Genomic DNA, 13,939 nt, shown 5'->3' on the forward strand with positions numbered 1-13,939 from the left:
CCATCTCATTTGTGGACTGCAGTGCTGCCGAACTCTCATCCACGGTGTCTTCAGCCTCCCCCTCACCCTCTGCTGCCTCCATTGATGATAGTGGGGCCACGACACGCCTCCTGGCTGGTGGGATTACAGGAGTGGACTGGAGCAGAGATGGTGACATTTCTGGTGAGAATTGCAAGTGAGGGGATTGGGAAAGCTGTGGGGAGTGCAGCAACTCTGAGGTCAGTACAGTGTCATCTTCCAGGGACATGCCAGTTGTGTCACCTTCCTCCTGCAAGACTTGCACTTGGCTTGGACCTGCTTCCTCACTCTCCTCCCTCTCTGGTGCAGTCCCTTCTGTGTCAGTGGGTCGACTGTGTGATTTGGCCCCTAGGTATAAATGAGCGTATATTAACTGAGTGCTACTGTGTCACTGTCACTACAATAAATGATTTACACATTTCACTTTCATTTATCTGCAATCATTTCACTAACTTGCTGATGTCTGCGCTGTTACACATGGTCTTACATTTGTTGACTACATTTCCCATAATGCATTGCTCCTGTATAGTGCTAGCAGTACTGGACTGGGGGTTGCTTGTCCACAAAGGGTAAAGGGAAGCAGGTTGGTATGGGGTGTCATGCTGCGCATGTGTCTTAGCTTTTTTTGTTGCACCTCTGGCTGAGCTGTCCACATCTCCCAGTCCGCAGACGCTGTCTGCCTCAATGGTTGAGGCCACCAACTCCTCCAGGTCAGTCAGGGGGGGGGGCTGTGTTCCTGCCTCCACCGGTTAGGCCTGCCTGCTTGTGGATTTCAGCCATTTTCCTCTTGGTAAGGCTCCTGAGGTCATAGAATCTTTTTTTAAGGTCCTCAGTGTTCCTGGTTGTGACTCCCACAGCATTCACTTTCTCAACAATTGCCAGCCAGATTTTTCTTTTGGCAGACTCGGCAACAGTGAGGGATTGCCTGCCAAAAAGTTTGTTGTGCACCCTCACTACCTCCTCCACATGTACCTGCAGCTCCATGCTGCTGAACTTTATTTTCCTCTTCCTGTCTAGCTTTTATCTTTCACTGCTGCTTGCCATTTTTCAGTTTGTAAAGTTACAAAAAACTCTCCCTGCTGCTCTGTGACTCTGCTCAGCTCTGACTGCCTCTCCAGAACCTTCTAATTAGTTGCAGCTGCCTGGGTGGCCACTTCCTGTCAGGGAGGGGGAGTGTGTTTGCACCTGATTGGCTGCCTTCATAGGTTTCACTTTTTTTCCCCGATTCGGTTACCGAATCGGTATTTACCGATTCGGTATTTACCGAATCAGTATTTCCCATTCAATCCTATGGCCAAAAAGGCCCATAGGAATGAATGGGGTATACCGATTCGGTAAATACCGATTCGGTAAATACCGAGTCTCCGATACCGAATTTTACCGAATCGGTAAATATTACCGATTTTTTTCCTACATTCCATTTACCGATTCTGAAATACCGATTTGGTAAAATTCGGTATTTTAGAATCGGTAAAATGGATTTACCTACATCTGGCCCATGATCCCATGGACTGGTCCTTCTTGCTGAAATCCCTAGCCTGACATGTGTTTGGTCTCCATTTAATTTAATTCATTTCTTTACTATATCAATCCCCCAAGGCATCATTTTTATTTAAGGGGAATATCCCTAGTTATTTTGCATTATTTCATGGTATTCGTCAGAGATGTCCGATCTCCACCCTCTTTTTAAAATTTCTTTGCAACCTTTCCTGTCCCGTATCAGAAATAACTCTGACATCAATAGATTTCAATATGGAGGTGATCATTTAAAAATTTCAGCTTATCCTGATGACATAGTTCATTTCATTTTCACTCCTGAACAGTCTGTTGCAGCTCTTCTTCAAGAAATTGCTACCTTTTCCTCGGTGTCCAGATACAAGATTAATTCTGATAAAACTGAAATCATGCCTTTCTAAGTTTGCTTTCAGTCATTCTTTCACAGCCACAGGGTTCTACTGGAATACTTCCAAAATTAATTATTTGGGCATCTAGTTCGCCTCTTACAAAATGATTTGATTACAGCGAATGTTGTCTAGATAAAGTTGACAAACTGCTTTCCTCCTGGAATCCCCTCTTTCTCTCAGGGTGAGGTTGTATGGATTCTATCAAAATGATGATTGCCCTAAGCTTTCTAGTCCCTTTTTTGTGCACTTGGCTTTTCTTTTCACTTCCGCTCTCCTGTTGAGAGCCCCGTTCTACGTGTTTGCCGGCATTCCAGCTCTGGGACTCCTCTAGGAGTGGTCCTATACTGGAACTACACAGGAAGTACAGCCATCTTTGTCAGGCTGCAGTCTAGTGGTTGATGGTGCAAACACTTTGAAATGTGGCCACCAATGTGGGCGCCCGGCGGACATAGATAGGCACCATGCTGTCTCTTTCTTGTTTTTTCATGCTTTTTAAGGCTTTTAATTTTAATTTTTAAACTGGTGGGGGGATTTGTACTGGGGACCTTTGTTTTTTAAATCACTGCTGCCAGATTGCAAATTAAACAACAGTTAGAATCTATTTAGATCCCGGTAGAATCTGTGTTAAAGTGTTTTGAATTTGAATTTGCACAAACCTTTCTAGTCCTATTTTGTGCACTCAGCTTTCCTTTTCACTTCCGCTCTCCTGTTGAGAGCCCTGTTCTATGTGTTTGCTGGCGTTCCAGCTCTGACCTGCCTCTAGGAGGGGTGGTATTCTGGAACTACACTGGAACTGAGGCCATCTTTTTCTGTCTGCGGTCTAGTGGTTGATGGTGCACACACCTTTAAATGTGCCCGCCACCGGGCAAAGGCAAACCCATCTGCGTCTGTCGGCACCCGGACGCAGCCAGCAATGCTTCCCAATTTAAACCCGGGATATGCCATTAACAAGAGATGTTTTTGCTTGGCTTTAATATTGCCTCACAGAACTGTGACAATTACATGTATCATGACAACTGGAAGGGCCATATTATGTGTAGGAGTTGCAAACTTGTACTTGATTCTTAACCTGAACAGTCGAAGAAAGTCGCAAGGCCCTCCAAATCACCTTAAGGGGACCAATAACTGCACGATCCCTATGTCAGGATACCCAAAACATTCATGATCTGATCCTAGATTGGAATCTTGGCATCCTGTTTGTTGTAGAAACTTGGCTAAGGGAGTGGCATGGTACTTAATGATAATTTTGGGCAAAATCATTTGAAGTCGAGTCAAGGGTTTGATAAACGCACTTTATTCCAGCTACATAATATGAGTGAGAGTCTGGGAGATTTGGGTTTAATAGCCGCTACATCCGACCAGACCCTGAGTGGCCCTAATGGACAAGTCATGCAAGCACCTTATCTTCAAAGAAATTATCACCAGCTACGCCTACTTTCCTGGAATGTAGCCGGGATTATCCCAAAGCTAACAGATGAGGTCTGGGTTTGGTACATTAAAACATTTGATATTATTTGTACCCAGGAAACATGGAGTAGAACGGACGTTAACATAGATGGATATTTGTCACTAAGGGCCAGATGTAGGTAGCCAAATACCGGTCGGTAACGGACGATTTTGGCCGTTACCGACTGGTATTTGGCTTTTGAGATGTAGGTGGGTAGTTATTTACAGAATCTGTATATTTACCAAATCGGTAAATTTACCACTTCGGTATTTTACCGATTCGGTAAACATACCGATTCTGTAAATCCATATGTAGCTCACACTCCTAAGAGTGCCACAGGCCCTTAAGAGTCGGTATTTTACCACCCAATCCTATTGGGTGGTAAAATACCGAATTCAGGTGTGCATGCACATCTGTGCATGCACACCTGTGCAATGTGACACACAGACATGCCCTTAGGGCATGTATGTGTGCCACATGTCACACAAGCCTGTACTTCGGGTGCTAGAGAGTGTCAAAGTGACACCCCCTGCACCCTTGCAGGATTCGGTATTTACTGATTCTGTAAATACCGAATCTGTATTTCCCTTTGATTCCTATGGGCTTCAAGGCCCATAGGAATCAATAGGAAATACAGATTCGGTATTTAAAGAATCGGTAAATACCGACTCTTACAGAATCGGTAATTTTTTACCTACATCTGCCTCCTTCCAATTTACCGACTCTTAAATACCGATTCGGTATGAGTCGGTATTTAAGAGTCGGTAAATCGAAATTACCTACATCTGGCCCATAATGTTTTGGCGGAACCATCATTGTCAGGGAGGGCAAGGGGGGATTGGTAAACTTGATCTCAGTGAGGTATGAGGTGATCGTAATCGAAAAGGTAACTGATTCACCTTGGTACCAACTGATTATGTGTTTTAATTTGTTAGATGTAAGTTTATTATTAGTCAATTGGTACTACATTTTCGATGAGAAAAGCACGGGGTCATAAATCACCTACAAGAGGAAATTGACACAATAGCACTAAAATTCACCCCTTTATGTATTATCTGGGTTGGAGATTTCAACTGTACACTATGTCAGCAAAGCAGTAACGAAGTGTGTGGGTTGATTGATCTTGATGGTTCTCCGCATGCCCATTTTAAACATACTCCTCAGGGGGATGCATTAAACACAATCATTCTTGTTAATGACTTATCCATGGTGAACAATTTAGTGGACAGCTCGGTGGCATGCTTCCCGACATTTCAGGGCGGGGGCAGAACCAGTATGATTGATTTGATGTGGATTACCAGAAGATATTCCGATCTTATAGAAAATGTCCTGGTTGAACCGCACCCTGCCAGTGACCACAATGCTCTAACACCCACTTTAAAAATTAAGACCCGAAGGGGATGGCTGTGGACTGTCCTATAAAATATAACTGTGATCATGGGGTAAGGTTGAAATGGAATACTTTGGATCATGTCAAATTTGAGGAGAATATAATTAAGTCTAACTTAACTGACATGATGACCTGTTTAACTTATTTAGCCCCCCCCCGGAATCCATTATAGGAAGTTTTGAAATTGTATGTGAAGATGTGGCAAAAAATATGCTTACATCAGTAAAGAAAATTAATCGCCCTGAACATAAATGGTTTGATTCGGAGTGCTCAACGGCAAATAGAGTTTTAAAAACAGCACTAAGTACAGTACCACGGGATAGGGTCTTGATTAAGGAAGCTAGACGGTCTTACAAAAACTACAATAGAGGGCAGAAAAGAAGAATTGATACGCCAGGTTTAGAAAAGGCAGGAATGCTAAGAGATTCTAGGTCTTTTTGGGAGGTGATTAATCATCCACTCTTCACGGATGTAAGCAGGAACGTGAATCAAATATAACGGGTTTAGCTTGGGAGTCCCATTTTACGAAGATTTTTAATCCAAATGATATTAGTCTACAGGTCAGTCAGCTGGATATATTTTTTAATCCGGAATGCGCCAGGCAATTAAGTGCATCCCTAACTTTAGGCGAAGTGGAGGAGGCCCTTAGAAAGGGCATTGCCTCTAAAGCCCCAAGCCCAGACGGGGTACCTTTGGACCTCTCTAAAAGAAATCCGGTACTTTGGTGCCCTGTACTAATAAATGTTTTTAGAGCCGTCATAATGGGAGAGACCCCACAATCTTGGAAGAAAGTTGTGGTAGTGTCAATATTTAAAAAGGGAAATAGAAACGATCCAACCTGTTTCAGGCCAATTTCCCTTATAGATGCCACATGTAAGGTAAGGGGGAGGGTAATTCTGGCACGCCTGGAGTTATGGGCTAACAATGCTTGGCTAATATCACATATACAATATGGGTTTAAGAAAGGAATGGGAACTGTTAAACAATGCCTCAACTTGTCGGTGATCATGGGCATGTACAGGAAGGCCAGGGGAGGGTCGATCCACCTGCCTTTCATGGACTTGTCCAGTGCCTTCGACACAGTGTGCAGGAGCAAGTTGTGGGCGCTGATAGAAGATTTGGGCTTTGAGGAAACTTGTCACTCTCCTCCGCAGACTACATGCTTCCACTTCTGTAGCAATCTGTTATAGCACAGGGGGAGAGAAGACCAAGCCCATCGCCTCGACAGAGGGGGTCCGGCAAGGCCGCATTCTAGCCCCGTTTTTATTTTTGGTTTATACAAACGGGCTGGAGCAGTTTCTGTTAAACACACACTTGGACTTCCCAAAAATAGCAGTGCCTAAGTACATTTATTGTCGTATGTTGATGATACAGTCCTGATGGCCTTGACTGCTAACAGCCTTCAGGGATGTTTGGATGCTTTCACCGAATATATAACATCACTAGACCTGAAGGTGAATTATAAGACATCCTTTGTCATGGTATATGGGCCTAAATTAACGAAAACACAAAAATACACAGTGAATTGTAAGGTAAAAAATGTTAGCTATTTGGGTAATGTTTTTAACTCTAACTTAAATTGGGATCAACTTTTAGTATCTTGGGTGCAACAAACTTCAAGAGTTATTGAGGGGCTGTTTCGATTTGCGGCCAAACTTGGTCATAAACCTGTTGCAGAGCTGATAACCCTGTACAAATCAAAATGTCTGTCAGGAGCAACTTATGGTGCAGGAGTGTGGGGATACCAAAAGAGTACCCAGATTCAAATAATCGAGAACACATTTTTGAAGAGACTCTTATTTATCCCGTCTAGCTCCCCTACCTCATTTTGCCACTCGGAGGTGGGTATGGATTATATCACAGACAGAATACACATGGCATCCCTGTTTTTATGGAGGAAAATGTGGTCCTCAGAGGAACTTAACTTCTCTCAACTTGTCTTAAAAGATTGCATGAATTTAGACAATGCAATGGCGGTCCCCTGGTTACGCTATGTTAAACAAACCTTTTATAAGATAGGATTAGAAGATTTTTTATGATAAGCCTTAGTGTATACCGCCAGACATGAAAATGTCTACAAAAGAAGCTTTTGGATCTGAGCTGAGTAGATCATCTAGGCCCACAGATAGACTGGACCCCCTTTCTTAAAACAGCAATAATTTTATTTGTCTTTTAGCTTACAGGGAAATGCACATTTTTTAATGACAATATTTCACTTAGAGAGGCTACCACCCCTGTCCTTGTAACAACACAGCTCAACAAAATAATATGCACCTTATGTTATTTTGCACATTATATAAAGACCCCAGGTCGTGGTTTCTTAAACCAATTTTAAACGAAAACGGTTTCCGCTCCCATAAAGAGGGTTTTAATTATTTACATTCCCTAGCAAATGCTTCCAGTTGCAGCTCTGTGCTTGGTTTTTATAAACAATTGTTTTTAGAATAAGGAAACAATACGCAATGTAAAAGTATGTAATTAGGTGTTTAATTGTCTGCGAAAGATATTTTTTATGCTGTTTTGAAAATATTGTCTTATTTTATGATTGTTTGTTTTCCTTGTGAACTTTTATGATTCATTTGAAATCGAATAAAGGTTTCTGACTGACTAACTGACTGAGTGGTGTGGTCCAGACATTGCTCAGGCTGTCCCTCAGGGATACACCTTACACAGACAAGATAGGCTGGAATCACGGGGAGAAGGGCTTGGAATACTCTACCGTAATACGCTCCAATGCTCTACTTTCGAGATCATGGATCTGAAAGGGGCAGAAATTGTAGGTCTCTGCCTTCATGTCAATGGGTCCACCTCTTTTCCTGGAGCCCTGGTCTATCGCTCTCTGAGCCCTAGTGCCTAATTTCTAGACACACTGGGTGACTACTTAGGCCCTTCAACCCTCCGCTATTCAAATCTCACCCTTCTTGGGGGATCCTAATATACACCTAGAATGCAAGAATGAACCAGGAGTTCGAAATTTCTTAGATACCCTTGAAACCCTGGGACTAGAACAGTTGGCATGTTCTTCCACCCATAATACTGGACATACCCGGGATGGAATCTGTTCTAATCACTGTTTCCTAAAAATGAATGCCCCAATACCTATGTCTTGGACAGATCATTGGTTCATCCCGTTTTAAATAAAATGCAAACTTGTCAAAACTACACGGGGTCGTACCTGTGGCACCCTCAAAACGGTCAGGATATGGAGCAAATTGATAGCCAAGCCTGATATTAAAAATAAAGCACCAGACCTTAGACCCAATTTATCGGGCGATCCTATTAAGGACTCACAATATTTTAGCTCCTGGATGTCCTCACTCCATAATGCTCTAGCCCCCCCCCCCAGTCAATTTAAAAAGGAAAAAATCCAAGCACTAAAATCTCATCTCCATGGTACACTTAAAAACTGATAGAACTACACCTTCGATGCAGACAGCTCGATAACACCACTGGTGCAGAAACTATAAACCGCAAGAACTTTCCCAGTTCAAAAAGCCTTAAAATGCTATCACCATCCAATTAGACTAGAAAAGAAAGCATCCTACACTGAATTACTCGTGCCAGTTGACTCTGACCAAAAAAACATTTTTAAAATTGTGAAATCCTTCATGCACCCTAAATCCCTAGAACGAGATGTCCCACCCTCACAGACTCTATGTTACCAAATAGCTGATTTTTTAAAACAGAAAATGCAAAACAATTACTCTGATTTTAAGGGGACACTTCCCCCTCAAACAGAACTAGCATCTGAACCCCAGAAATAGGCACACCACTTGCATTAATTTCAAGTGATTGATATGGAACAATCCAGACAAGCTATCCTCTCTTGCAAGTCAGGATCTCCTTTTGATCCCTGGCCTCCGAAGGTTCTCCACACCATCATTGACACTGTCAACCTATTCATTGACAGCATAATTAACTCATCACTTTCGCTAGCAGTAGTACCACCTGATTGGAAAATGACAGCAGTTAAACTCCTTCAGAAAAAAAATGTATCTGACCCTACGGCTCTTTTTAACCTCCGGCCTATCTCCCAATTACCCTGCCTCAGCAAAATCACTGAAAAAATAGTCAACAGTCAACTAGTGACATTTCTTGAAACCACTAATAAGCTGTTTCTGACTCAATCAGTCTTTAGGCCACTACTCTCCACAGAATCAGCACTTTTACATACTTCGGAGACTTTAAAACTTGCCCTGGCTGAGGGTACAAATGCAGTACTGATTCTGTTAGATCTGTCAGCTGCTTTTGACACCATTTCTCATGAGATCCTATTACATCGCCTCAAAGTGTGTGGCATTTCCCATCTGTCCTGGACTGGTTTAAATAGACTGTCATCAAATAGTCATGCTTGGCCACTATCAGTCAGCCGTAAAACCCCTGCATACAGGTGCTCCGCTGGGTTCTATAGTAAGACCAGTGTTGTTCAACATCTAAATGGCTTCCCTCATCAGAACTGATATCATCATTCAATATTGATCAGATGTAGATAGTGTAGGGGAGCCCACCTCAACAATGGATCAATGGAATTGGCTTCTCAGCTTGCTAAGTGACAAGAGGAGAAACTGACCAAAGAGCGAAAGGGTGATCCATGCAGAATCCGAAGGTATTCATTTGCTATCGTGGAACATAGCTGGGGCGAAGAAATTGCTAGAGGATGCATTGCCTCTAAAGGAGTGGGCTAATTGTGACGTAATTGCCCTACAAGAAACATAGTTGCAAGAAGATATTCCGATAGCAGGCTTCGTCCACTACACTGTAGCAGCAGAAAAATGTAAGCACTATGGTCGTGCAATAGGTGGCCTGACAGTCAAAGTATCTGCAGCCTTAATAATTAAAACGGAACAGCTTAAATCTCCTGACCCTAGTATACTGCTAATTAAATTCTCGGATCAAAACATAGTTAAGAAAAGAACGATAATCTTGATTAATTATTACGCACAACCAAAGTTCTGAGTCAAAAAGGTAAAAAATGCTCTACTAAGTAAAGTAATTACAGGCCTTCGCAGTGCTGAGCCTTCGTGGAACATAATAGTGACTGGAGACTTCAATTCAAACTTGATATTCGCGTCGGAAGAAGATGAAATATTAACAGCAGACAATATGTATTGGTGTGTCCCACAGCAATCTCAAGTTGGGGCGAGGTTTCGAAAGGATCGACTGGGCCAGCAGTTAGTGACAGATCTTGAGTACCAAGGTATGCGAGTGCTTAATGGAAGGACAGACGAAGACCGTCCACCAAACAAAACGTACTACGGCCCGCAGGCCCAATCAACCCTTGACTTTACAATTGTAAGTCTTTCGTTAATCCCATTATTAGTTAGCTTTTATATAGATTACACCCCCTTGAGTGATCACGCGTTTCAAAACATCAAATTTAATTTTTGCATGGAAAGATTCCAATCATCTAATATACTGGAGGGCCAATTAGACACCATTAACCAAAAACGTATTAATTGGACAAACACAAATAAAATTGAGTGGTTTTCGATAATAAAGGAAATCCTGGCTGAATTAGGAAACAAACCAGTGAATAGGATTCAAGCCTGGTCTCTCTTCTTAGGCAAACTAAAGATGAAAATGAAAGTTCCGAGCATGAAGGACAAAAGACTCTATCCAATCGCTCAACTCCCGAAAGAGGTGCAATATCTAAGAAGGGCCTTAAGAAGAACACAAAAGAAGTTACAATTAAATAACACATAAGGACTACTATTGGAGACATTTCTCCTACAAAGAAAACAATACAAACAGAAGATCTGGGAATTCAAAAAAAGGAAAATGAGAACTTTTGGACTAAATTGCTATTCAGTATTAAACATCCAAACTCAAATACATTTTGGAATACAATAAATCAAATGACCAGACATCGAAACATCTTAACGTCGAATGTGCAGGAAACGGAATGGGTCAGCTTCCTTTCACAAAAATTTAAACAAAAATTATCAAACGCTCCACGGAAACAATCAACATCAGAAAACCTGAAAAAACTGAACTCAGACGAAGAAAGCAGCTGTCAGTCCCTAATAACAGACCTACTCCAAACATTCACGCCAGTAGTAAATCATGTCATCTAATCAGCAGAGGACATAGCAAAAATATTCAAAAAGGGCAAAAGTAACGGGGCTCCAGGCCGAACGGCATTCCCCAAGCGATCTGCAAACACGCCTCAGAATACTGGAGCTCACATTTCGAGAATCTCTTTGCCGAAATACAGATTAATAATCGAATACCGGACAGCTGGCAAGGATCAATAATAACGCCCATATATAAAGGCGGAGAAAGAACAAACCCAATTAATTATAGATTAATTGCACTGCAGGACGTAGAAGCTAAATACCTTGCATCATTACTTCTGAAAGACCTGGTCAACTGGTCCGGGGAAAGAAACCTGATTCCAATTAACCAAACAGGATTTAGAGAGGGGATTGGAACAACCTCCAACATTTTATCTATTACAATGGTTGCTGAAAAATGCAAGCGTGAGAAACAGGACTTGCACCTGTGTTTCAAAGACCTAAAAGCAGCTTTCGACAGCGTGGACTGGAATCTGCTATGGGCAAAGTTAAAAGCATGGGAAATACCAGAGAGAACACTGAGGGGTTTGTTATTATTCTACACTGACACCTGGACTCAAGTAAAACTTGGGGAAGGAACCAGCCTATTGAGAAAAGTGTACACAACTATCGGTTTAAAACAGGGGTGCGTCCTGGGCCCACATTTATTTGATCTTTTCATGTCAGATCTCTCCGGAAAACTAGACAACATCATTACACACTCCCCGAAATTAGGCAAGCTAAAACTTTCTCACCTCGCTTATGCAGCCGACATTGTGCTATTGAGCTTAACTAAAATTGGTTTGATGAGGCTCCTAACTGTACTTTCAGATTTCCTGTCTATAAACAAGTTGGAACCTAACTCATCTAAAACAAAAACAATACTTCTTACTAATCGACAAGCCGCACATCATAACATCTGGCTAGAAGGTAAACAACTGGAAAAAGTATCCCGTTATAAGTACTTGGGATACCACATAGACGACAAGTTATCCTAAAAGATCAGAAAAATTATATGACTCAGAGAGCGGGGGCCTTAATATTTGTATTTAGCTCACTGGCAAAAAAGTATGAAGGGCCATCATTGAGGCCGCTCCTGACAGTTATCTGTAGCAAAGCACTGCCCACCTTATCATATGCCAGCGTCGCTATGCACGGTAAAGATTCTGAAATTCTCAACAATTTAATAACAAAAATCTATAAAAAGGTTCTTCAACTTCCCAGTTCTGAATCACCAGCGCAAATGAGATTAGAATTCGGACTAATGAACTAATCACTGGGTAGACTTTATACTTATATAAAGGTGTGGTATCGAATCAAGCAAAGCGCTAGTGATAACAACCTCAACAAATTTCTAAGTCAGGAATTGGAAACGCAAAACAAATCGCAGGCCAACAAATTCTTGACCAGTGCACTGGAGGAAACATGTTCTTTTAACCTCTGGAATAAAAATTTGCCTTTCTTATCATTCAAGCAGGCATTAAATAGAGCTGCCAAACTTCATTCGTTGCTAACAGATAAAGGTATTTTTTCTCATCGCTCCCATTCTTGGACTGGGCTCAACAATTATAAAACTCTTAAACCGGTGGCCTACTTAGACACAACGTTCTCCATTTACATCAAAAAACGACTTATGGCTTTGCGCTTTGGCAAATTTCCTACCTTAGCCGACGAACCATCTTGGAGGCATATTGAGTCAAAAGAATGCCGTCTCTGTGGAAATGGAAAAGAAGATTTAATCCATCTAATATGCCATTGCAAGAAGCTGCACTCTGAGCGTGTAACTTTTTTGAAGAAAGCCTTCCTGGATAGGAGACTACGGGGAAACATCCTTTACAACGCAACTTTTACCACGCAGTGCCTTTACGACACAACTTTTACAACGCAAACCATTACAACGCATTGCGCTGGTGGACGCTCTAGGATAGGGAATAGATTTAATTTACTATCCAACACCTTCCCTACTATCCACGGGGACTGGAGTTGGAATAGTAAATTAAACTATTCACTATCCAACGCCCCAAAGCACTATGCGTTGTAAAGGTACTCGTTGTAAATACCGCGTTGTAAAGGCATGCGTGGTAAAAGCATGCGTTGTAATGTCATACATCCGAGAATACGTACATGTAGAACTGCCATTATTTGGGGGCCTGGACCCAACTGACCCCCAAATGCACTGTAGAATGATAAAGTTTCTGCAAGCTTATGAAAAACATTTGAAAGCAATCGAGTCCATAACGAATTAATTTTATCAAGACACTTCAGCTTTGTGGACTAAGTCAGAAGGATGTCTCTTATTAACATATGTAAATACCATTTAAGAATTGCTTTTTTAAGTTTTAGGCAACTTTACGACTATGAAAGTAATTTTATTGAAATTTTATTTTTACTGTTTTTCGTTGTTTCGGTTGTTTTAAGCTAATATTTGCTGAATGCTGTAAAGAAAATTGCTACGGTTTTTATTAACTATACAATAAAACAAATTCATATCATTCAATATTGATGATACTCAGTTGATTTTAGTATTGGACGAACACTCTGCCAATGCAGAAGAGATCTTCCAACTTTGTGTCACGGAGGACATACACTGGATGAAGTGGAACCATTTGAAGTGTAGTACACAAGACAGAAGTCATGCTCTTAGGCAAATCAAATACTTTTACCCCCAGTCTTTGGTGGCCGCCAAACACCACCCCACCTAATACGGTGGAAATAGTTAACAATCTTAGGGTAAAATTTGACTACTTTATATTTCCGTTCACAAGCAATATAAGTGGCTGGGAAGTGTTTTCAGCTGATAAATCTCTATAACTTTTTTTTACCTTCCCCTAGTTTCAGCAAGAAAAACTGTTACAGCAGTCCTTATCACCTCCAGATTAGACTATTGCAATAGCCTATACGCAGGTGTCAACAAGGCAATCCACATAAAGCTCCAGACTGTTCAACATGCAGCAGCCCACCTGATGCTTAAATTGCTGCGGCGCTCTTCAGCTCCTGCAGCCTAAAAATCACTGCCTTGGATACCTATCCATAAAAGAGTGCTATTTAAGAATCACGCCATCACTTTTAGAGTGTTAAGAGCTTCAGGACCTAAATACTTAACATCTAGATTCACACCCTATGTTAC

General features: G+C 41.6%; 1 long non-coding RNA gene across 1 annotated transcript in view; it reads right to left on the reverse strand.

Annotated features, from left to right (window-relative positions):
• Positions 1-326: 326 nt before the first annotated feature.
• Positions 327-13,939, reverse strand: part of LOC144791857 (uncharacterized) — a 75,355-nt gene continuing 61,742 nt past the window's right edge. The window contains exons 2-3 of the long non-coding RNA XR_013602486.1: positions 12,475-12,525; positions 327-366 (exon numbers count right to left, since the gene is read on the reverse strand). This is a non-coding gene — a long non-coding RNA (uncharacterized LOC144791857). The remainder of the gene's footprint in view (positions 367-12,474; positions 12,526-13,939) is intronic.

Source organism: Lissotriton helveticus, chromosome 11 (assembly GCF_964261635.1).
Source record: "Lissotriton helveticus chromosome 11, aLisHel1.1, whole genome shotgun sequence".
NCBI lineage: Eukaryota > Metazoa > Chordata > Amphibia > Caudata > Salamandridae > Lissotriton > Lissotriton helveticus.